Raw genomic sequence first — 25,043 nt, 5'->3', positions numbered from 1 at the left:
CCAAACTTCATATTCTATCTGGGAGAAAGGAGTAGGTTTGAGGCTCTGAACCAATATCAAATTTTGGGTATCAAAACAGATGATAAAAGCCAGATTGTGTAAAATACCAAAGATGGAGTTGAGAGCAGGAGCCAAAGGTGGGTGAGCAGCAGAGGCATAGAAACCTTCGAGGAGGAGCTCAGGAGGTAGACGGGGACCACTCAGTGGAATTCTAAAGAACAGTGTCTTGCTCACGTGGGCCCTCTTTCAAAGGGAGTGTTTAAGGCTTTCTGACGGCCTTTCCTCAGACCTGCCATTGAGCAGGTAAAACTGAGGCAAGTTGGTATCCCATAATTTTATTTTTGCAACATCATTTAAAAAGAAACTTCCTCAAACTTTCTATTCTTGGTCTTACCCCAGCAAGTCGACTGTCTCATAGTGATCATGGATCTAAAATTCCATACTTGGAAGATTCAATGTCAAAGCAATACTCTAACAATGAAGGTGTCTGGGATAAACAAGAGGACCACAGGAATGCCCTGTCCTAGAAGGAGGCTGGCATTTACTCTGCTCATCTGACAAAGCTGCCCCAACCCAGGAGAAGGGAATTATTGAACAATATAATGGGTTAATTGGGCCCTAACCGGTTTGGCTCAGTGGATAGAGGGTCGTCGGCCTGCGGACTGAAAGGTCCCAGGTTCGATTCTGATCAAGGGCATGTGCCTTGGTTGCGGGCACATCCCCAGTAGGGGGTGTGCAGGAGGCAGCTGATCGATGTTTCTCTCTCATCGATGTTTCTAACTCTCTATCCTTCTCCCTTCCTCTTGGTAAAAAATCAATAAAATATATAACAAACAAAAAAAAGATTAATTGGTTTCCACTATTCAAACTTCTGAATTTATGAGCACTTTTCTGTGGAATCCTACTGTTTTAAAGCTGAATACCTTTTTTTAAAGGAAATAATGTTTATTGGCTGTGCATCTACTTTTATTTATGGCCTCATTTTTTTTTACTTGAGCTCAATTAGTTATCTAATTATTTTTAAAACACAGCTCACCTACTTTCTTATAGATGCTCTTACCTTTTAAGTCTGGTTCTTTACAGAGTAAAATTTGTTTCCTTGCTGGATATAATGTTGACTTAGTATTAAAATCTACTTTTATCTGAATCTTTTGTGCAGATTGCTTATCTGTGTTCCTGATGCCAAATGCACTCCCATTCTCTATGTTCTCACTGCCTGAAATTTCCCAAGGTTCAGCACTTTCAGTTTGATTTTTTAAAATACACTTTTTAAGAACAGTTTTTAGGTTCACAGAAAAATTGAGTGGAAAGTACAGAGAGCTCCTATATACTTCCTACCTCCTCTCAGGCATGGCCTGCCCTGCCCCACTCTCAGCATTCCCCAATGGGGTGACATATCCCTTATAATTGATAAAGTTATGTGGACACATTATTATCACATAAAGCCCAGAGATTGCCATAGGGTTCACTCTTGGAGTTGGATGTTCTATGGGTTTTGAAAAATATATAATAACATGATTCAACATTATCATATCATACAGACTATTTTCATTGCCCTAAGAATCCTGCACACTCTGCCTATTCATCCTTTCTTCCCCTCTCCCCACAATTCCTGGCAACCACTGATCTTTTTATTGTCTCCATAGTTTTACTTTTTCCAGAATGTCATACAGTTGAGATCATACAGTATGTAGCCTTTCCACATTGACTTCTTTCACTTAGTAACATGAATTTTAGGTTTCTCTATTTCTTTTCATGACTTGATGGCTCATTTATTCTGTTGACTGGGTGCACCACAGTTTGTTTTTTCATTCACCTACTGAAAGACTTCTTGGTTGCTTTCAAGTGTTGGCAATTGTGAAAAGAGCTGCTATAAAAATCACCGTGCAGGTTGTTATGTGGACATACATTTCTCACTGCATTTGTGTAAATACCAAGGGTGATGGCTGCATCTTATGATAAGATGTATAGGTTAGTCTGTTTAGTTTTTTAAGAAACTGCCAAATTGTCCTCCAAAGTGGCTGCATCCTTTTGCATTCCCACCAGTAATTAATGTGAGTTCCTGTGGCTCTACATCCTTGTCAGCATTTGGTATTGTCAGTGATTTGGATTTGACCATCCTAATAAGTGTATAATAGTATCCCAATGTTTTTTTAGCTTGCAATTCTCTAATGGCATGTAATGTCTATTATCTTTCCATATACTTGTTTCTCATCTGTTTATCTTCTTTGGTTAGGTATCTGTTAAGGTCTTTTGCCCATTTCTTACCCATGTTTATTTCTTATTGTGGAGTTTTAAGAGATCTTTGGATATTTTGGATAATATTACTTTTTCAAGTATGTCTTTTCCAAATATTTTATCCCTGTTGATGGCTTGTCTTCTCATTTTCTTGACAGACTAACTTTTTGTATTTGTTTTTTTCTTTTTACCTAAAAATCACCCCTATATTATTTCTGTCTTCTTGTAATGTGACTTCTTGCTTGAATTAGCTACTGTCTTTTTCTCACATTGTTCACTGGGATGAGTTGTATCTTTCTACTAGATCTGTATGTTCAACTTGTTGGTCTGCATCTGTTTTCAGTGGTCAGGGTGTCCAGTCAGAGTTCCTACCATGCTTACCTCTGGACAGCTTTCCCAGCCTTCTGTTGTGGCAACACCTCCTGTCCTCTGCCTGGGAGCTGACTCATTAATATAAAAAATCAAGGAAATGTATGACCTCTTTTTAATACCTATGCACACAGAAAGCCTTTCTTAACCTGGCACCAGCCCTCAGAAATGTACAAGTATGACAATTATTGCCTTTTGTACTCCTTTCAAAAGTTGATAATATCTGATGCATATCCAAAGGTTTATGGAACAGATGTGTAAATTATAAAGCATGAAATTAATATAACCACCTGGGAATCCACCTTCCAATTTAGGATTGATTTTATTGGCAATAACAGTGACACTATCTATGTGCTCTGCCAACTTCCCTCAGGTAACCACAAACCTAAATTTTGCTTGACTATTCCCTTCTTTTAAACAATAGTTTTGCCACAGATGTGTAGTCCTAACAATACATTATTTAGGTGTGATTGTTCTGAGTGTTTTAAACTTGTACTGTACCCTGCAGTCTTTGGCAACTTGCTTTTCCCCGTTCAACCTATTTCCTAAGGTTCACCAAAGTCCTGTGTGGGTATTGAATAAGGCTTAGGAATATTCTCCCAGAAGAAGTCACTCCTCATTTCTACCTGTTTCTCTTCTTCCCATATTACACCCTAGAATCCTCTTGTTCTTTTCCACTCAAATTATATTATACTAGAGGCCCAGTGCACGAAATTTGTGCACGGGGATGAGAGGGTCCCTCAGCTGGGGTAGCCTGGGACGCCCTCTTTGGGGCAATCGATCACACAGCCCCCTGATTGATCATCCTGCAGAAGGTGGTCTGGGCCTCCCCCTTTGGGGTGATCACAGAGGCCCCCTCACCCCGATAGATCACCCTGTAGGCCGGTGGCCTGGGCCTCCCTCTGCGGGGCAATCATGGGGTGATGGCAGGCCCCCCTGACCAATTGCTTCACACCCACTTTGGCTGGCGTGGTGCCAGTGTGTGTCATAGTGTGGTCATCTGGACGGTTGTCCAGACGATCGTTCTGCTGTTCAGTCATTCAGTCAATTTGCATATTACACTTTTATTATTATAGATTTTTTTAAAAATGTGTTGATATATCTTTGACATCTAAAAATGTATAGATTTAAAGTATGCCACTTGATGCTTTAATATATTTATACATTGTGGAAAGAACCACAGTCAAGCTAAGTAAGTTATCCACCACCTTGAAATACCTGCTATGTGTATGTGCATATGTGGTTAGGAGATTTAAGATCAACATTCTCAGCAAATTTCAAACATGCAATACAGTACTGTTAGCGGAAGTCACGATGCTGTGCACCAGGTCTCCAGAACTGGTTCATCCTGCCTAAGCAAAACTTTGTACCCTCAGACCAGCATCTCCTCACCTGGCTCCGCTGCCTGGCACCCACCCTCCTGCTCTCTAGTTTCAGGACTCCTCTCTTTTAAATGCCACGTGGAAGGGAGATCATGCAGTATTTCTCTTTCTGTGTCTGGCATATATCACTTAGCATCATGTCAAATGGCAGGGTTTTCTTTTTTTAAGAGCTGAATAACATTCCATTATAAATATATTTACCACACCTTCTTTATCCATTTATCCACTGATGGACACTTGCGTTGTTTCCATACCTTGGTTATTTTGAAGAATGTTGCAATGAACATGGAAGTGCAGATATTTCTTTGAGCTACAGATTTCATAGTTTTTGGGTCTATAAAGCTAGAAATGGGATTGCTGGATTATGTGGTAGTTCTATTTGTAGTTTTTTAAAGGAAACTCCAATTTCCATTTCCATCAACAGTGCACAAGAGTTGCTGTTCTCCATTTTTGTCTATGATTATCTTTTGATATTTTGGTAATAACCATTCTAATCTGAAACGCCCTTATTCTGAAGGATTTTTTACTTGATCATTTCTCAAAAGGTTAGTCTTTCCAGGTGGGTTTAGCTGAAGGAGTATAAACCCTATACAGGAAGTATAGATACCAATAAAGACATGGAGATTGATTTGGGCAGTCTTTTCAACAACCTTTAAATTGCAACAAGAAAGCAGTTTTTGTTTCCAGTCTCACATATAAGTTCACTTTTTTTCCTTGTAATAAGGAACTTATGTTTTAAATGTCAGCTTTTGACATGCTAATATAGTTTACTCATTGGTTAGCTGGGAACTTAACAGAAATTAAGAGCTTTTGTAACAGATTGAATTACTATAAGGATACATAGTCTAGTTACATGTACAATGCAGAAATATGTACTCTGTGAATTATACTCAATTAGGTTTGATTATACTGTGCATTATATTAGACTTTCTTGGTAGAACTAAAAAATATGTGTTTATAGTAAATATTTTCAATTTTCTTAGAGTTGGTGTATCTTCTGGTTAATATAATTTCACACATATTAAATATCTTGTTTGTGTTTAATAATCTTTGGGAATTCAGCAATGAATGTTATTTGTTTTCAATTTCTGTTGGCTTTACGATTTTTACCTTAAAATATTTGTCTTCTTTTCTCCTCAACACAATAACATTCAATGTGAACATATGCCTTTGTATGTAAACATCAATTCAGTTCTCCAAAGGAGTCTGAGTTAAAGCTAAATATAATATTGCTTTTCCACTATCAGATGTTTGACATCTGCATTGACTTCACACTAACGAACTGAGTATTTCTTGGAATATTTCCACCTAAAAAGTGCCAAATTTCATGATATTTAAAATTTCTACTGTTTAACAGCTTAATGTAGGACAATTTTTTGGGTTATGACCACTCATTCTGTTCTCTTTGAGCTCTGGTTTTGTGATACATTCTCTCTCTCTCCTCCCTCTCTCTTTCTCTCTCTCTCTCTATGTATATATTAATACTTTAACTCACGTCAGCAATTACCTCCATTTTTTTTCCATCTCCCTTCTATAACAGATAGTACTTTTTCAGGAATCAGTTTTGACAACCCAAGAAATTAGCTAACTAATTAGTGTACAAAGCCAGTAAATAATGGAGTCAGCACACTTTCTAATTCCAAATACACTGCCTCTATTTTCCACTGGGAATTGCTCTTAGCTATGAAGCACATTATCAAATGAGGGGAAAAAAGGAGCAACAAATTTATTTTGAAAAATTTCTTCAATGCCCCTAAACAAAATATGCTTTCTGCACTGTATTTTATTGGACTTATCTACTTTTTAGCTCAGTTAGTAAATTCTGCCATCTCTCAAGGGTCAGAGTTCAATCTTATTTCCTCATTTTCTCCATGAATACTCCGTGTGCATCACAATCGTTAGTGTAAATATATTTTTAAAACCTAAGATGTCTTTGTTTTTGACATTTTAATATTTCTGACATCTAAAATATGCTGTACAATTGATTGACATGTTTAATTTGCTATATTTTTAACAAAGCTGGATGTTATACAGTTTTATTTACTGATCATCCTTACCTTCCTGATGAGCAACCTTTTGTTCTTTGGAAACCTGCTTTGAATGATGAAGTGGTCCTCAATTTCTTTTTCAAACAGCAGCTGGAGCTAAGGAGAAAGATGAGAGTGAGACAGAGAGGAGGAAAGAAGGGAGGGAGGGAGGGAAGGAGGGGTGGGGGGACAGAAATTGACTGCTAATGGCACTCGATGTTTTTTTAATTGAAATATATTTAGCATATAACATTGTGTAAATTTAAGACATAATGTTGATTTAATATATTTATATATTGTAACATGATTGCCATTGTAGTAGTGATAGTTAGTACCTCCTTCAGGTGTTGTTTAAGGGAATTAGTAGTAGTAAGTCCCAGAGATACAAAGAACAGCATCGTGAATATATAGTAAATAGCAATATTGGATTAATATAATCAAACCTGTGTAGAGATAAACCTTAATTATTCCAATCACAAAAAATGAAATGGTAATTATGAATTCTGTCTTCTATTTTCCCTAAGCTTTAAATGCCCCCCTTGTGCACTTCCCATGGTTTGATGGCTCAGCCTTTACTTTCATTAGGTAGGATGCCACTGTATACTTCTGATAAACTCCCCTTTTTAGACAGGAAAGATGTAAAGAGCTGTTAATCCAAGCTGTTATTGGAGATTTATTTTATAATGTGTTTTTACTGAGTTAAAGAAATCTGCATATTTTCCCTCTTATATTCTTTCACACATAGTCTGGGGAAGTCTGTCGGCAGCAGCATTGAGGGGTCAGCTGTCACTTGGAAATCGTTGTTCTGTCTCCGGGCAGAACTGTTTTGCATCTTATTTGTCACTATTTCATGTCTGTTAATCTTGTCTTACTATATGAGTTGTGAATTCTGGAGTTAAGAAATCATCAAAAATGTAAATCTCCAACATTGTAATTTATTTATTTCTCCCTCAGAGTTTGGGATGTTTCCAGTGATAAGTGATATGATGAGAATGTGGCATATTTATAATTGATGGAATGATTTTTCAGTTTTTCAATGCAAGAGTGGATTTCCTGTACTGAGTTCATTACTTTCCAATCTGATCATTTTCTGTCCAACCACTGTCAATCAAGCTCCTAATTCCAGCATGGCCACAGGCTTCACACCTGACAATAAAAGGAACCACCATCAGTAAACATCACTAAACAACTCTCTGTAGGTAAATGCTGACTCGGTAAGAACTCCCTTGCATCTTGCCTTGGAATGGAGCAAAATGAACTAATATTGAGGCGACATTTGTTGTTGCTTAAAGTTATTTTGGCTTTCAAAATCACCTTGAGGTTGAGCTTTCCCCTTTAGCATTTTATATTTACCACATCAGAACCAGTATTATTATAAAGTTTTCTATCATTTCATCTTAGATTGTTATTTGCAGCAGAAAAGTGATTTTCACTTGTCTCCTTCTTATTCCTAAGAAGATGAAACTATTTGAGATGGACAAAAATCTTAATTTCTAGAATCCTCAACCAGTTGCTCATAGCTGCCTTGGTGCCAGAGAGGAGGGCTGTGAGGTGAAGACACAGCCGGACAAATTGCCAAATTACTAGCTGGAGACATGGCTTCAAATCTCTATGGTGCTAAATTGATTGCCCTTTTCATTCTAACTCTTGATCCAACCTGATCCAATTCGGGATCAGGGCTCCATGTTTTTTTCCTCTGTACTCAGACCCTAACCTCACGCTTGATAATAACAGTCAGAAGAGCCAAGTAGAAATGAAGCCACATAACAGTGTACCAGAAGGAAAGGAAAAGGATTTTTACCTACGGTCCATTGAGGAGTTGGTCTAATTTGTCCCTCCTGTCCCCTCATGAATACAGAGTGGAGTAGTTTAGGGAGCAGGAAAGCCTTCGTCAGGCAAAAGTTACTCAAATTAAATATTTTTAATTAAAAAAAGATGAATATTGTTTTATTATGTCCCCTGCTTGGATCGTAGGATTTTAGAAAAGGATGAATAAAAAAATCCAAACTACATCAAACCAAACACCACTTCTACCACCAACAATGGGAGCAATACCAACAACAACAAACAGCGTTTTGTATGTGGCTTCAACTTTTCCTTTAAGTGTAACTCCCTTCTTATACTTCTGTGGTCCTTTACATACTTGGTTTAGCTCTGAGCTAAACTGTATCCCTCCCTTCAAGGACAGAATAAATAAGTAGGTGTGTCAGGGAATTATAGGGAACAGGACTATTTCTTTAAAAATTATAGCTTCTCTGAGGACCAGTGACCAGAACAAAACAAAGATATCCAAGCACAAACAAATATTGGCTCTGTACAGCGGTACATCAGCAAATTTGTTTTTCTTCTAGCAAGCTTTTGTTCAATGGCTGGCGTTATTGACTTCCCTCCTATAGGCATTGAGTCAACACTCCTCCCCAGATGGTTCTTGTCAACACCCTGAGCTTTATGTTGAGTTTAAAAATGCAATTCTTTGGTTTAGCTCCTTTTTTGGAACCCAATTCATTGCAAGTAGGTTTAGTAATAAACTTGGCAAACATATCATAAAAAGATTAAAAATCAGCTGCTAATTTTTTATCCACTTTGAATTTTTTACATTAACCTGAAGATTTCCATGACAATCGATTATTTGGGAGTTTAATACTATTTGAAAGAACTGGAAATCTTTATGAAATACCAGGTGAAACTGGTCCAAGTCTCACCCTGAGGGATTCATGTTGTTTATAGATGCCTGGGAGGACTTTCTATTCGTCCTTTTCTGCTTCCTCCTTATAAGCCAGAAAATAATAATTTTTACACATCCTGTCATATTACTTCTTTTTGAAAATCCCATCAGATGCTACAAATAAAACTCTTAAGTAAATAAATTACAAATACTGGTTTATCCATATTTGCATTCCCATTTTACTCTCAGTGGATGTTTCCAGGGAAGTTATGTTGAGTTATTGCTGTGTTGCTTCAGAGTTTGTCAACTTTCCCAAATTGAAGTGAGTTCATTTTCAGCATCTTCCCTGGATGATTTCCTATGTGTAGAGCTAATATAGATGCACTTTGTTCCTCTAGCACCAGGATTGTTTTGAATAGAACGATTTATATTTCCTCTTTGAGTTTCTCCGTCATCCTTGACTGAATGCAATATAAGCTTAGTGATATTCTTATATAAAATAGGCCAGTTGTCCCCAGGTACACTGAGCCATGGCCTAAGATTTGTTTTGTAGCCAGAGCAAGTGCTATTATTTTATTTAGTAAGGCTTGCTTATTCTGTCTATATTTTCAATCACAGTTGTATTGGGGAACAGCTGTTTTTGTAAGACAGACTTTTAAGTGGAATTCTTATTTTGTTTAAATGATTGATTTTTAAATGGACATCCAACCAGAATTATTCCAGTGAGAAATGGTGAGTTGAAAGTATATGCCTATAGATCATTTTAATTAAATTTACTTTCATTATTTTGGGAAAAGCATAACAATAAATTTCTTCTACTAAAAATATTATTGAAACAACATTACCTAATGGGTTTGTGCACAGGTATTATTGTTTTTAAGGTTCCTAATACTGTACTTTTTTTCCTTCTTTTTAAATTGGATGCTTTGTAGATGTCACTTGATAGTATACTTTTTAATCAAACAAATATTTCACTCTGACTCTATAAAAGTATTTTTGGATGAAATAATCATGGCCAATATAGTAACCAATTATAAAAATTGTGATAAAGAATTATTTATTCAAAGTTTTTTGAACCATGGTTTTGGTTAAAAATTTTAGTTAAAATTATTTATTATAATAATACTTGTATAACCCCAGTAGGCCAGCAACTCACATAGCTTTATTTTTTCCTAGTAGAGTTTCTTTCTTTTTCTCTTTCTGATTCACCTATATGTGTACTCTGTGTTGCAAATACAAAATCTGTGGAAAACCATCTGTAGAGATAGACTAGAAAAACAGTTTCCAAAATGGTCTGAGCTTGTTGCAAATGTCTTACAATTGGATGTATTTGTTTTTCAAACGTATAAACATCTTTTAGATTCCATTATACAAGCTCAGAACATTTTGTACTTAAGAATTTACTGTTCTGTTGATGACATATATAAGTCACTACCTTTTCTGTTAGGTTTTTTTGCTAATGACACTGTTTTCCTTTTCTGTTGACATAAATCATGATTTTGTACAATATTCAATCCTGATAAAATGTTAATAAGTATTATAACCAATATAAATGTAAATTAGAATATACAGAGAGGATGTTAAAAAAAGGATAAGATTGGGAGCAGTAGAGATCAGTTAATTATGTTGAGTTCAGTAAGGACACTGCATATGGATTACCCAACAGAAGACTGTCCCTGACCTCTACTGTGCCCCTCCCTCTCCCCCTCGCCCCCCCCCCCCCCCCCCGCAACACTGCAGGTGCCTGAGAGAATTGTTTTAAGTCACCAACTTCTCACCTCTTACCTCCTTTCCTGCACCATCTACTGTAAAAAACGTTCAGTATGGAATTCTTATGTAGTAGCATACTTTCCAAATTATATCATATTAGAGGCCCGATGCATGAAATTCATGCAAGAGGCTTGGCCCTCGCAGCCACAGTGGCTTGCTTTGGCCCTCGCAGCCCTAGCTTTGTCTAGAAGGTCATCTGGAAGTCTGCCCAGAAGGTCGTTCGGCTGTCCAGTCTGATTAGCATATTATGCTTTTATTAGTATAGATATTAAGCAGTAACATTTTCAACTACCAGAAAATATACTTTTATAAACAAGGAACAAGGATGAATCCCATCTCAACATTTTCCAGAAGTTTCAGGCGATGTTAATAACAAAATAAAACAGAATATAAAGGAATTGGAGAAAAAGTTAATATAATTATATATATATATATATATATATATATTATTTATTTATTTATTTATTTACTTTACTTTTATTGATGATACTATTACAGATGCCCCCATTTTCTACCTATCACCCATTTCCACCCAGCTCCCGCCCCCTTCCCTCTGGCCATCACCACACTATTGTCTGTGTCTATGGGTTTTGCATATATGTTCTTTGGCTAATCTCTTCACTTTCTTTCATCTAGTCCCCTTTCCCCCTCCCCTCTTGACAGCTGTCAGTCTGTTCTATGTCAGCTTATTTTGTTCATTAGATTCCACATATCAGTGAGATCATGTGGTATTTGTCCAACTGAGAACACTGTGGCATAAAGAAGTTAAAGTGACTTGTCCAAACTCATACCACTAATTAGCAGCAAAGGCAGGACCGGAATCCAGATGGCTGGACACATTTTCAGTAATAAACTGGAAAATATCACGTGAAGATTACACTCTCACTTCTTCTTCTGTGTAACTGTTAAAAAATGTTTTCACTTAATCTTTTAAATAGAAGTAAGATTCCAGTTTTAGGTGGTAGAATGTTTTTGAAAAGTGAACAGAAAAAAATGAGCTGCTTTTAACCAATTTGTTCTCATTAGAGGAAAACAATTTTTATCTCAGCTCCATTCACTTAAGGATTTTAAAATTAGCTATTCTTCTGTTACATTTCTCCTCTTTTCACAAGAGAAACTGGAGTATAAAATGCAGTGGTATTCTCTAGTATTGTGGGAGTGGAGGTCTACTTCAAATTGAAGTGATTAATATATTTTTTTTAACTTTTTATTGCTAATTTTTACTTTACTACTTTTTATTATTATTTTTAAAGGTTGGGGGAGATACATCCATACTCTAAGGCTATCTAAAGAAATTTAACTAAAAATTCTAGATAATTATTTGAATAATCTAAATCAGAATGACTTATCCTGTTCCAAGCAGCTAATCAAGGGCAGCATACACTCCTATTTGGTTTTACCCTGAACTCACCAGAAAATAGTGCCTCTTTTCCATTTCAGTTTGAGTCCCGAGTTTCCAGTTAATTCGAAACTTTAGTGAACACCCTGAAGTTCTTTTGAATGTGATTTTAAAAGTGTTTTCTCTGTCCTAACACGAGGGAAAGGAGAGCTGTTTTCCCTAAGGAGAGCTCTGCATCTGTTGGTTCAATGCCCAGGCTTTTGGGGCAGAAGTAGAGGATGGATTAGAAATAAACCGAGAAGCGCCCAGAGAGCTGGCTGTCCTGGCTCTGGAAAGGACAGTGGCTTGCAGGTGGAAGGGCAAAGGCTAGCTTTGTATCCCACTTGTAGTCCTCTCCTCTGCTCTTGGATCCCGTTCCCATTTTCATGCTCTTGGGCTCCCTACGTGCTTTGGCGCCAGTGCCTGGGAATTGATATATCCCCACATAGCCTTTAACCTTGACTGTGCCGCCTATACACGCTCCCGAGTTCTCACCCCAAATCCATACTGTCAGCGGGGCTCCCTGTGAGCCTCCACGGAAAATGGAGGCTGCACCCTTCTGTGGCCTTCTTCTTGTCCAGAGGGACTTCAACACTCCCATGCTGAGGACCCTGCCGGATAGGCCACCTTCCTGAGGGCCTTTGCCTCAGCCTCTTGCTGCGGAATCTAACCCCCGGAGGAAGGGAAGACCGAGACAAATGTCCCAGTGGGTCTGAATAGGGAACAGAGGAGATTGGAATGGGGAAAGAAAGATGAGAGGGGGTGAGGGTGCTTGTGGGGGTGAAAGAGCTTCATTTGAGAAGGAAAGAGGATTTGAGAAGTTTCATTGGAGATTATGAATGGAATCGTTCTGCCTTAGATGGAGTTCCCTGAAAACAGACTATTCCATATAGAGTTTGGTTAGTTTGTTCGGGTAGTTGATTCCTGTGGGGATATATGTGTTTATAAAACTGCAGAGAAAATTGCTCCATGGCAGTATTAGGCTATCCCCCAGTCATAGTTGATTGGCCTAAATAAAACACTGCCTCCAACTGATCAAACACAGGCTGTCTTTTGGCTGTATTTGATTGGTTCATGACTGATGTGTCTCTTCTGCAGAGAATTGTAAATGCTAAGTAAAAGTTAATTGCTTTGAGAAAGTAAATATCATCAATTTCAAATTATTCATTTCAGTGGAAAATAAATTTTGTTTCAATGAGAAAAAATAAGTCCAAAACAATGCTGAGAATATATATATATATATATATATATATATACACACATATATATGTATATTACACATATATATACATATATATACTCATATATATGTATATTACACATATATATATACATATATATAGTGTTCCAAAAATGTATGCACACAATTTGAATAATTATAAATACAGTGTTTATTAAAATACATTTCATTTTAAAAATTGAGCTGTCAGCTGTGAAAGTGTGTATATTTTTGGGAGGACACCATGTATATATTGTTTTGAGCTCTAACACTCTGAGTTGTATAAGACCTGGATTAAAACAGAATTGGTAGGAAATGAAGGCGCTGCAAACACCTAACAAAGGTGGATGTGTTAGATGGTTATTACACTCCTATGATCTTGTAGTTTGGATGATTAACTTCTCATGTCTTTGATCATTGTTCCAATATTGTTTTTTCTACAATGCACAGGACAGCCACCCCTCCACACAAACAACTATCAAGCTCAAAGTGTCAGTAGTGCCAAAGCTTAGAAACCCTACCCAGCTGATTTGCTCTTTTAAAAAAAAAGTCTTTATTGATTTTTAGAGAGAGAGAAAGGGAGAGGGATAGAGAGAAATATCTATAAAAGATAAGCATCATTGATCAGCTGCCTCCTGCATGCCCTTTACCGGGGATTGAGTCTGAAATCTGAGCATGGGCCCGGACCAGGAATCAAGCTGGTGACCTCTTGGTTCCTGGGTCAAGCTTAATCACTGTGCCACAGTGGCTGGGCTGATTTTCTGTTTAAATTTCAACAATATGTTAGAACGTTGGATTTCAAAGGTTTTGGAAAGAGGTCCTTTCTCCAAATATGACTGTTAATCTCAGAGAAATTGTTCAAAAAATTTATTTTTGATGATAATTTTCTTGTCCACATGTGGTTAATAATTATATAAAGGAAAGCGATACCAAAGGAATGTTAGCTGTAGATGTAAATCTGGGGATTAACTCAAACTAGTTTCTCATGTAATATACTAGTATAAGATACTAGATATTCATAGAGTTCCTTTGACTTAATCATAGTAATATATTTATTGCCAGGATAGGGCTTCCCATTCTGTTGCCCTTCAGACTAAAAAGATAAAGATTTTACCAATATTTTATAATAGGAATTAGTCTATAATACTGAAAGCGTAATATGCTAATTAGACCTTCCGGACAAAGCTGGGGCTGCGAGGGAAGCCCAGGTCCTGGGTGCAGGAGGGAAGTCGGTGCCAGCAGCCAGGGGAAGGAAGGCCTACTCTTACACAATTTTCATGCACCAGGCCTCTTCTTTAACAATAAATCCGATGGGAACACATGTGATACCAAATGAGTAGTTGGGAAAGAGTAGAATTGGTTTCGGAATAGTTAAATTATTTTCAACATGAATATATGTTGATTTATTTTTTTAAAAGCGCCATTTGAATAAGCCCTCAGTTCTGAAATACCCAGTAAATATTTTCCCCCCAAAAGGATCTGAACCTGAAGTGTTAAATATCACAGGAATTGAAATACTATTCCCGTTTTAGAAAAAGTAATTATGGAAACTCATAGACATTTTCACTCTTTTGATATCAGCTTATACTTATTTAGGGTTTGATTATCTTCTGTGTGAAATGTGAGTCCTTACTCTCCGGATGTTCTGCTTTTTCTCATTTTGTTACTCATTAGCACCTGTCCTAGAGAGAGATAAAGAGCTAGAAAAAGACATGAAGCTCCAGGCAGTCAATGTTTTGACATGTTAATAACAATCAGAAAGGGAGAAGAAGAAAGGTAGAAATAAGATTTTATTATCTTCCATCTGTTTAGATGTGACTCACTTCAAAAACACAGAGAAAGCAAGGAGAAGGCTTCACAAATCTTTTACTAAGGATTGGCTCATACCAGGATATGCTTGTCCTAAAGCACAGATATTAGCTGTCAGATGAGCCAGTGGGCAGTATGTCCGTGAGGATCAACGTGATTTCCCCTCATCCTTAACTTTCACAGCACAGGCTGGCTCTCACCTATAATATACATTTTATATAACTTTGCCTTTTTTTTATTCACTTAAAAATACAAAACAGTAAAATGTAATTGCTAAATTTTTGCAGTAATTTCTTTTCATTTTTAAGGACTTAGAAGCAGAAGTCTTTCTATTATTCTCTTCATGAAACCTTAAACAAGGATTATTGAACATTCTGCTCCCAATGAGTACTATTCAGAAAGACCATTCCTATATTTCCTGTACTGGCCCCTGAATCTTATGATATCCTTCTAAAGACTGTTATGTTTTATGTGCATAAAATATGACTTCAAAAAAAGCATAATATGGCACTGGTCCTTCATCTTATGTTGATTATATGGCTAGCCTGTATTTTACTGATGCCTTTAGTGGCCATTCTTCCACTTTATTTCTCTTTGTTTCATTACCTAATGTTTGGCTTGATGGTTTTGTTTAAAGTCAGTCACATCATGCTAGATTTTCTATTATTGAAGTTCTGGAAAATGTATATGGTCCATTATCTTTTATTTGAAATAGCAGTTACAGGGCAGAGAAAATAGTCTACTCTGGCTTTAGGACCATGGTATAAAAAGCACTGAAGTCTCGTTTCAGAAATAGGTGGCATATCCGCAGCAGAAAGCAAACGTTGTCTGCAGTGTGTTTTCCAGGGGCGATGATGAATGGCCGCTCCTGGCACCTGGCGATGCCTAGTGCCAGTAGCAATGCTGGGTGCCGCACGCATTTACCTCACAGGTGTTATTCCCCCATGTTGCACCTCAGCAAACAAAGACATCTTCTTTGTAACTAGTGACATAAAAGGTAAAATGATTGGCAAGGAAAAGAAAAGCCATCAAATATGTACTAACAGCTGTCTTTTTTCCCTAAACATAAAATAAGTTTTTGAGATCATACAACATATGCCATTTGGCTTGCCTTGGGAACATAATTTTAAAAAGTATTAACCAATTCAACAAAAGTTCATCACTGATATATCAGTAGAATGGAATAGTGATAGTTGTTTTGAGCAATTGAGGAAGAATTAAGACTTTTTGATTTTTACTTTATTCTCAATGAATAGATGACCCAACGTAGTTTGAGGAAGAGTGGACTTAACACTTGTTAAAAATTGACTATCCATCAGAAATTATGCTAACTAACATTAAAATCAGGGAAAGAAATAAAGTAGTGTGTCAAATATGACATAAACATATTCTCTCTCATAGACAATGGAAGAGGGGAAGAAGCCTTGAGGGATCTATAGAGTCAAAAGTGGAAGAGGAGTGATGTGAGGGGCATTGAAAGAGAGATAGACAAGTGACATACAGAGAAGCAGAGTTGGGTTAGAGAATAAACAAGCACAAGGCAAGGATAAAAGATCATCATGGTCTCTGAGAATATGGAGACATTAGTCAGGTTGCGGCGCTGGGTCATGTCGATGAGCAGTTGGCAATAGAGTAAGTAGATGTTTTCTGGAAAAGATCCAGAAGATAATCCTGATATCCAAGCTCTGAAATTTGCCTGTAATTCAACAGCCAAAGAAGAATAATTCTTTTGGCTTGTTGACTTGTGTTTTTGTTGTTGTTTGTTTGTTTGTTGTTGTTGAGAGTTTCTGATCCACACAAAGGAAAACAAATCAATAACATTTGCTACTGCCCCTCTGGTATTCTCTTCCAGCTGACTGGCTCTCTCAAAATAGCCCCAAATGGATACTTTTCAGACCTGGGGCACCTCGCTGAGCTCATTTTTGGCTTTTGGAAGACCTTTTGATTGATTTGATTTGAGGCAATGACCCATCTAGCTAACCTTCTTTCTAAGGAAGTTATTTCCTTTCTGCCTGTTAGCATCCTTCCATATTCTGCATTTGGAGACTATCAGTAAACCTTTTTGTAAAAATTTAAGAAGCATTTGCTAAGGAGACAAATGACAAAGGGAGCAGAGAGAAAATTCTGTAGATATTATCTATATATGAAGCCTTTTCTATTCTTAGAGTCATTTCCTCAGCTTTGCATTTCCTGTACAGCAGTTCTACAAATTAAAGGCATTTGTTTGTCTTAGTTCATCGTGAGATCTTGTCACTCACTTTACTTCAGTTCCTTTTGAGTAATTCTTATTTTTATCAGCTTGTTATTACCCCTTGAGAACTTAAGTTACTAGGGACTTGATGCAAGTGTGTTGAATTGATTAATTGAAATGTTTCTCATCTTTTATTCAATGATTATGACTTCTCCTCTGTCAGATATGACAAACGTCATTTATAAGTGCAGGAGATAATAAGAGAAAATTGCTACTGAGCCAAAAATTCTAATTTTGCCATGGATTTTATTGATTATAAACTCATCAGTCACAAATACTCATTCACATAAACACAAATACATAAATTCCCATGAAGGAGCATGCTAGTTACTATTTGGGGCCATAGCAGCGACCCTGAGTTATGGCTAAATAAGAGCTTTGCAAGAGGTCCTTGAGAAAAGAGAAACTGGGGAAGACAGAAAGGCAGCAAGAGAAGACAGGGGGAAATAACAGAATGCTAACCAGAGAAAACAGCGACAGCAACACAACAAGGTACTTGAGAAACTGAAGAGAAAGAAGTGGAGAGCAAGGATAAAGGCAGAGTAGGTGTGTGGATGTGGGTGGGTAAGATGGGCATGGCATCTCTGGGTGAGAGTAAATCATGGCTTCTGAAATAATTGCTTTTGCCTTGCACCCTGCTCTCTTGTACGGCATGCTAATGTTCATGCTTTGTTGCTTGGCTCCCAGCAGTTTTTTACATTTTGTTGCTGGAGCCACTTAATGTCCACCTATATATGTCCATCAAATAGCATGAACCCCAATTTATATTCTGAGATTCTTATGCTGGCTTTATAAAAACTCCTCAGTGGATGGCTTCTTAAAAATAATGGCTGGAAATGTAAATATCCGTCTGTTGTTTTGTTCTTAACAGAATATTGTAAAGACATCTTAGCCATGATTTGCATATTTTATACTAATTGGTTTAAAAATAATCTGCATTCAAATCTGGTTTCCAAATTTAAAATCTTGCAAATCATAAGAAATCAAATTTTTTATGATGCATGTTTTAATAAATTTTTGTAGTTTATCATGAAGGATATATAATCACAGGCCAGCTGCTAGAATCATGGAGTCCTATAACGGACATAGTTTGTTGATAAACACTCCCATCAAATGGTTAACAACTCAAGTTCTGCAATCAGATTACTGTGGGAAAATCTGGATCTTAATACTTTTTAAACATGAGGTCTTCAAGAATAATTTAGCCTCTCTGATCTTCATGTGCTGAAAAGAAATGATAATAGTTCCCACTTCAAAGAGTTGAAATATTGAATACATGAGATCCAAGGTGAAACTAAGCCAGTTCCCTGCTGGAACTTTTGTGGATTTGGGTCCTTCTCCCTGGCCACTGCTTCCCCCAGTCTTTTCATGTCCCTGTCCCTTACTTGATTGAGGTTTCTTGTCAGTTAACACTCATTATGAGAGAGTATCTATCCTCATCCTTCAAACCCTTGACCTTTGTCCTATTTATTTTTCTTCTGAACCTGAATTATAATAATATATATTTGTCTCTCCCATTGCAGAAAGTTTGTCTGTCTTGTTTATCACTATATCCTGGGTACACAGATGTTCCAACAAATATTTATTAAATGACTAAATTAATTGATATAATTAATATAAAATACTCAGCAAAGGAAACTACCATTGACTTTAATCATTAGGTTAAGTGCTAACATAATAAATATGCATTATTGATTATTGTGTTTAAAATATATATTATGTAAATTCCAGTTTGACCCTGAGATAAAGTTACATAGGGGTTTTTTTAGTAAATAATTGTCAATATCATTCTTAAATTATACTTTAGATGTTTAATCAGCCTATTGGTATTTAAGAAACATGGACAGACTGACCTTTCTGAGGTTTCATACTTCTAGAATGTATATTTTTGTTTAAAAATGAACAATTAAAACCTTGTTGTTTTTTATCAGTGAAATATATAAAAGAAAATTATACTAATAATAAATTTCCAATTCTTGAAGTCTATGATTAAAAATGTGTGAATACGTCTCCTTCTATAAGTTAAGATTAATTTTATAAGCTTAAAATAAAGAAAGCTAAAGATCTCATTACCATAGTTAAAATTAAACTTAATTTAATTTTTAAAGTTGATGAAGTAATGCATTGTTAGTGGAATGAGTTGTTTATCCTATGTAAATTTTCTGGATGAGTAGAGCTTATGGTTTTTACTCTGTTAAGCATCTATACACACACACAAACACACACATGCAGAATTGACTTCCCTTTCCTTAAAAAATACATGCACGATACTGAGTGGAATTGGACTTGGTTAGCCCTGATAGGGGTTAAACAAGGACCCCATTGCCTGTGTTGAGAGACACAAAAACCCCAACTGCAAGCAACCGGAAGCCTTGATGGAGCAGAGCACAGTGTTCAGGAACTCTTGGCAGGAGTAACAGGTAGAAGTCCTTGAATAGAGGAGACCTGTAACTGGGAGTCCGTAGTAAAGGAGAGTTAGACGAACCAGCAGGTTGCAAGATTACAGAGAATCTAACCACAGCAGAAACAACCAGGAACTCTGAGTCAATAAAAAGGTTTCAGGGAGTCAGACTAGACCCAGAGGAAGTGGGTGAGACAGAGGTTCTGCACAATGACACACAAGGAAAGATTATAATAGCCATGATGTAGTGAATACGCACACACACAAGATAGCATTGTAAATGCTTTATACATCCATAGGAGGTGGTTTCTATTATCATAACAGTTTTTAAGATGAGGAAATTGATACAGAGAAGACCACTATTTTGTTCAAGGTTACAGAATTAATAGTAGAGAATACAGGATTTGAAACCAGGCAGTCTGGCCCTAAAAAACACAACTTAAGTCAGTACTCCTCACCGCCTCTTCTTAATTTAATAACCAACAAACAAAGGCAACACTAACAATTGTGTGCTTACTATATACCAGGTATTAGTACACATGCTTCACATGTGTTGCCCTAAAGCCGTGGTCGGTAAACTGTGGCTCGCGAGCCACATGAGGATCTTTGGCCCTTTGTGTGGCTCTTCCACAAAATACCACGTGCACGTGCTCACATACAGTGCAATTGAAACTTCGTGGCCCATGCACAGGAGTCTGTATTTTGTGGAAGAGCGCTCGCGAGCCGCGGTTTGCCGAGCCGCAGTTTGCCGACCACTGACCTAAAGAATCTTCAACATATCCCGACCACTACTAATCCACAGTTTGCAGGAGAGGAAACTAAGTCTCAGAAAGGCTGTGTGAGCCTTTTCTGGGTAACAGAGCCTGAAATGTGCCCATCTGCACAGAAACCTGTGACGCAAGAAGGCCAAGCACTGCTCCGCTAGAACTGGCCAACAGGTTAAGGGACCCGCCACAAAGCTGAGTCCACCAGTCACGAGGCCAGCAGTTCTTAACAGTTTTAGGCGCAGGCCTTTCCTTCACTCTTATTAGTTTACTCAGATGCCAAAGTGCCTTTGTTTATGTGGGTTATATAGTGTGATATAAAGTGTGCTGGAAATTAAAATGGAGACATTGAAGATATCCTTTTCAGCAAAATGCATTCATTGCATATTTCCATACATACATTCTTTTAGGAAAAATAATTGTACTTTCCAAAACAAACAAAAATTGTAAGAAGAGTAACGTTGTTTTTACCTTTAGGCAATTAAAAATATATCTGGCTTAAGAAGGCAGCAGATTCCACATCTGCTCTGTACACAGCCTGTTGCTCTTGGTTGTCTGGTTGGTACAGATCATGAATATTCAGGCACACAGAGGAGAAGTTGGAAAACATTTTGGATACTGTATTTGTACACGATAACCAAGTCAGGAAGTGTTCATTTCCTAAAGGATAGTTGCCATGTGTAATCTGAAGTTTTATCAGTGAACATTTCATGCTTAGTTACATTACAATCTATTGATCTATTTCATACTTTGAAAGGACCTCTTGCCCTTTTTTGCTAGATTTTGTAATATGATCATTTGGGAAATATTGGCTTATTGTGTTATGCATATCTTCCAAATGTTGAAATATTTCATTAGGCCCCCAAAAAATGTACATTTATTAATCACAATGATTTTCTCTAGGAATCAATTAACTCTCACGTTCATGTGGTGAGAGTTAAAAGTTTCCCAAAATTTGAACCTTTGCTTAAAAGCTCATTTTTTTTTTCCACTGGAAAAATATCAGTTGTTTGCCAGGTGTGCTTTATTCATTTCGGGTGAATACAACCTGCTAAGTACCCATGTGGGAATTACTATAGTTTGCCCACCATTTGTTCTTTCAAATGAAAATGGTAGTCCATAAAGTGTGGCCAGTTTAGTTCATGGTTTAAACAATCGTTCACGTGCCATTCCTTCAGACAACCATCATCCTTCATCATGGAATACAGGTGTTTTATGCATGCTATTTTGTCACACAGCATGATAAAAGGACACTGAAAACACATGTGCTCAAGGGTTGATATTGAATAATATTAATACTTTGTTCATTCAACATATTTTTAAGTGAAATTGGAAGGGTGGAGGTGATGAATGTCAATGACTTTTGAATAATTTTGTTGGGTCAAGAACTATTTCTTCTAGATTTTCAGCCATATTTATAAAATTTAAGAATCAATTTCACATAAGCAATGTTACTTCTTATTTATTCTATATCAGGAACTATGTGAGGCACTGAAAATACATAATAATGAAGAGAAGGTCATTATAACTGCTCTAAACAGTCAAACCTTGGATTCAGACATGTAAATAATTAACTTTATGAAATAAGATTTGTGATGTAATGGTGGCATTTATAAAGTGATTTGTGTACATAGCAAAAGGATAATTAATTCTTTGTCTAGAGCTGAGCTTGTGGGGTCAAATAAACTAAAAGGGCGCATTTAGTTGAAAGGTCAGTGTTATTTATCATAGTTGGGGCTACGGTAAAACATAGAGCAGATTAATCAGCATCAATGTTGGAATGAGTAATGTCAGTAAACTTGTCTAAGCTGTATTTTAAAGGCTGGAGTCTGCTGGGATGATAACCTAATATTAGTTATTAAAAGACAGTAGCAATGACAACAACAACAGTTAAAGTTCAGATGTATGTGTGACCAACTAACATATCTTCATGAAGAATATAAGAGAACTCCAAAGTTGGTCCCAAACCCGGGATCCATTGGAGAATGAGGCCAGAAGCAGGTCTGTCCCATCAGGTAAGTCAACCTGCATTGTTTAAAGGTACAGATTGACTGGTCCTCTCATGAAATATGCGAGCAGCCTATCTTCAATGAACTGCCAGTAAAATTGGAATTATCCACCCTGCATCCTTTCATTTATAATGTCTGTCTTCCCAAGTATGTAGGCAATAGATCATAACTATCAGAGTGAGTTTAAATTCATCTTAATTGTAATTGTTAGTTGTGATTAAAATGCTTGCATCAATACACCATGTCATTGTATTCTGAGTCAATTCCCTCTTATCATTGATAAAAGATGATTCTTTCACCTCCTATGAAACAATTTCACTTTGACATAATCAATAACACATAGTACACCTGATGAAAAAGAGAAGGGCGTGATCTAAACCTCAGATATGTTACAGAATGGTTCAGTGTGCCTGGAGCAGAGAGTGATGCTTGGGAAGGAGGATCAGGGATGATGCTGGAAAACCAAGAGGGTTGAGCTAAATTGTGAATGGGCTCATATACCATACTTTGGAGGTTGATGAATTGGAGGCAGGAAAATCAGGTAGCAGTAACTGAAATGATCTGGCACATGAATGACCTCTTGATGAGTGCATTACCACTGGACCGAAAATAGTTATTTGGTTAATTACCAGCAGTTTACAACACTGCCTTAGCCTTCCAGATGCTCAGGAACATGTCAGAGCTCTACAGATCTCCCGAGGGCCATATCACATAGCTGTTCCTTTTAAGCACTTCCTTAAGGGTTAAGCCTGTTGGCCCACTCACTGTTATTCACTGCTCAGTTGGCAGAGCTGTTCAGTTCTTTCCTCTGATTGCTTTCAACAATTGCTCGTGTGGAAAAGGCTGTTTGCCACGTTAAGTCAGATCATATTAAGATGGTAGTTTGGGTTAGGTCTTCCAGGGAACTACCAGACAGGGCAATAATGACAGTTCTGGGAATGGGGCCTGGAGAGGTTCTAACCTCATTCTGCCCTCTCAGTGACTGCCAGTCAGGTGGCCGGGCAGTTGGATCTGAAGGTATTGAGAAGCTTTTGAGCGTGAGATAGAAATAGGGCAAGTTGAAACATAACAAATGTCATTTTTTCCTACAAGTTTTTTTTTTCCTGTGAAAAATTGAAATTTTAATAGTGACTGCATTGAATCCATAGATCAATTTAGATAATATAGACATTTTCACAATATTAATTCTCCCAGTCCATGAACATAGGATATTTCTATATCTATTTGTTTCTTTTTAAATGTATCTCATCAGTGTTTTACAATTTTAATGGTACAATTCTTTTACTTCCTTAGATAAATTTATTCCTAAATAAATCCCCTTTTAAATGGGATTGTTTTCTCTACTTATTTTCTAGATAATTTGCTGTTAGTGTAAAGAAATACAACCTTTGTGTGTGTGTGTTGATTTTGTATCCTGCAACTTGACTGAATTTATTTATTAGTGTTAACAATTTTTTTAGTGAAGTCTTTAGAATTTTTTATGTATAAGTCATGCTATCTGGAAACAGATATTTATACTTCTTTCTGATAATCACATTATGATTTTCTTTTTCTTGCCCAGTTGCTCTGGATAGGACTCCCAGTACTTTGTTGAACAGAAGTGATGAGACTGGACATTCTTGTCTTGTTCTTGATCCTGGAGGAAAAGCTTTGAGCTTTTTACTATTGATATGGTTCTTATAATATTGAGATACATTTCTTCCATACGTAATTGGTTGGGAAGTGAATGTAGATTAAAGACAAAGGACCTGAGGTTGAACTTTGGCTTGCATACTTTACTGATTGCTGGGCTCAGGAATAGCCTTTAGCTTTTATCATCTTATTATCCACACAATTTAACTTTATAAAAATCTCGTATTATATTATTTAGAAAAAAAATTATGAAGGAAATTTATCCACTCGAACTAGCAACTGAATGTTTAATAAATATAGAATTTGGATTTTTGCCCCCTTTCCAAGTGAGAGGTTTATTATGATGATGATTTCATTAAGAATATTAAAGATTTGCATCAAGAATGAATTTACACATGCATGCCATATAAAATACTTTTGTTTTAAGAAAGCAAACTATTTTACAAGGCATATATTGTTCATTTAATAATTTGATAATTAATAAAAATTACAATGCCTTGAATGAATTTCCCTACAGTCAGAAATAAGTATTAAAAATAACATAAACCAGTGATGTTTTGAGAGAATGCCTGTTTCACATAAAAACTTGGCTTCGCCTACCTTGGCTTCGTTCTAATCTATGTACTGAGCACAGCATCGATCACCATCTGTCTTTCTTTTCTCATTCATTTAACTGCCTCAACATATAGCTGTGTGTGGTTTTGGGGGGGGTGGATATAGGGTGGGGTAGTTATACCTTCTGCCTAAGTTTCCTCTTTTAAACATAGCCAAATGTCAACAACTAATTTTTCTTTCATTTATAACATTTAATCTCCAAAATTTTTGTGTATAAAAGTAAAATTACAAGATGTAGAGATTTTTGTCACTTTTCTAATGTAATATAACATTTTTTTTTGCAAAATTCAACATGTACTCACTTTACAATTATGATTGATTTTCTTTTAAATAGCGTTTTTTTATCATTAAAAATCAATACAAGCTTATTACTAAACATTTGGAAAAAGAGAGAATAATTAAAGTAAATAATTAAAATTATCCATGGAGCTTTTATCTACAGATAATATTGATTTAAAAACTAACATGTATGTATATAATTCTACACAAATATTAAATGAAGGCATACATCTTG

Source organism: Myotis yumanensis, unplaced genomic scaffold, assembly GCF_028538775.1.
Source record: "Myotis yumanensis isolate MYYU_CA2020_CCGP unplaced genomic scaffold, mMyoYum1.0.hap1 SCAF_4, whole genome shotgun sequence".
NCBI classification, from domain to species: Eukaryota; Metazoa; Chordata; class Mammalia; order Chiroptera; family Vespertilionidae; genus Myotis; species Myotis yumanensis.
This window is presented reverse-complemented; position numbering follows the sequence as displayed.